Raw genomic sequence first — 1,773 nt, 5'->3', positions numbered from 1 at the left:
TGTTTGATCCATCACTTTGCAAATCAGGAAAACCAATGACCAAAAACTAGGACAGGGTCTTAAGTAGATTGGGTTGTCCATTTGGGTTGCTGGTTGGTAGGCTCCTCTAAGGATCTTCATTTTTCCTTCTTTGCCTGCCGGAACATTGATCAGAGGATTCTGAGCATTGTCCCATCTAACTCTGTTAATGAATGCCTGGCTAAAACTGGAATGTCCAGCCCAGCATATTTAAAAATCACCCACAAAAAGAGGTTCTACAGGTCTTCACAAAACCTGAAATTTCCATGAGGATCCATGAGGATGTCTGATCTTTATAATTCAAGCAGTCAGCATTGAAATTAAGCTTCCAAGAGGCACTTTGATCCTTAAAATCCAAGCAATCAGTGGTTGAATTAAAACCCAAGCTTGAAGTTCCATATTCCTTGGTAGAAGGAGAAACTGGAGACTGATTGAGATGGCTGGTAACTGCATTGGTACCCATGGGACTGAGTGTGGCCCCTGGTCCAGGAAGCTGGTGATGCATAGGGGTCAGGTAAGATCCACAGTCCATGCCCCCAAAGTAGGAAGTGAGCCAGCATATCCTTGACTGTAACCTGAAGCCTGAGTATAGGTCATGGGATAGGACCTCTGCATGCAGGAAGAGGAGATGGACAAGGGGTCTGAGAGTGGGTAGAGGGAAGCTGGGCTCCAAATAGACACAGGAGCACTGCTGCTGGCAATGGTCGGGACTGAGGTACTAGGCGGGGGAGTGAACTGGCCACTTGTTCCACTCTCTGAACTCACTTCCCGAGATGGGGAGGTCTTCTTGGCAGGTCTTACTTTGTTTTGACCTGTGTTCTGTTGTTGCTGCTGCTGTTGGCGGCACTTAGCTCTTCAATTTTTAAACGATACCTGCACTCTGAATTCAGGCAAATTGATTTTCAGCGCCACCTCCTCCCGCATGAAGATGTTTGGGTACCGGGTCTTGGCAAACAGAGCTTCCAGAACATCTAGCTGCGGGCGGATGAACATGGTCCTCTCCCGCTGCTGTTTCCGGGGGGTGGCTGCGGGACAAGATGCCCAGGGCACTGGGTAATACACGGAGGGGTGCAGCAAGTCCATCCCCGAAGTGGTCAGACTCAGCCCATTGACTGCGTAAGGCAGTTCCTTGAGATAAGACACCATGCTACGATTGTTTGGAGACACAAAGTCGGTCCAAATTGGGGGGGGGGGGGCAAGCCAGAAGGTCTCAAATAGCCTGGGATGGACAGGTTCAGGGTCCTTGGTGAGTGGGTTGGGAATGGTGGAACCTTCCAAAATTGCTAAAATTCTTAGACGAGACTATTTTCACTTTTACTCCTGGATCCATCTTTATAAGGGGAAAAAAAGAGCGAGACCAAGGGATGCCCTCTGCCTGCCGCCCAGGTACATTTCATGTAGAGTGGCCGCGAGCCCTTCCCGTTACCTTTCCAAGCCCACTAAGGACGTCTGTCTCCCTTCCTCTGGAAACCCAGCCCCCGGTGGGGAGAGAAATGCGCCTCCAAACCCAGAGCCTTGCAGTGGCTCTAATTTATTTCTTTTAACTGGAGGATTTAATCTGATTGCATTTTAGGTTACTGTTGATGATTATAAACTTATCCATGTCATTTTGTTTTCTTATCCTTGTCATTTGGTGTCTTGGGGCCTCATGTAATTGAATAATCACATCTTTCCCAATATTTGGACAAATTTTATCTATTTTATTAAATGAGGTTTCTATACCTTCCTCTTTTCTTTCACACCTAGTTCTCTTAA

General features: G+C 47.4%; 1 pseudogene across 1 annotated transcript; it reads right to left on the bottom strand.

Annotated features, from left to right (window-relative positions):
• Positions 1-235: 235 nt before the first annotated feature.
• LOC308258494 (homeobox protein OTX2-like) lies at positions 236-1,164 on the bottom strand (annotated as a pseudogene). Its single transcript has one exon. The product of its transcript is annotated as a homeobox protein OTX2-like (transcript).
• Positions 1,165-1,773: the final 609 nt, after the last annotated feature.

Source organism: Muscardinus avellanarius (assembly GCF_963383645.1).
Source record: "Muscardinus avellanarius genome assembly, chromosome: 1".
In the NCBI taxonomy this organism is placed as follows: Eukaryota; Metazoa; Chordata; class Mammalia; order Rodentia; family Gliridae; genus Muscardinus; species Muscardinus avellanarius.
Note: the sequence above shows the minus strand (reverse complement) of the source record. Positions and strands in the feature narration are given on the sequence as shown.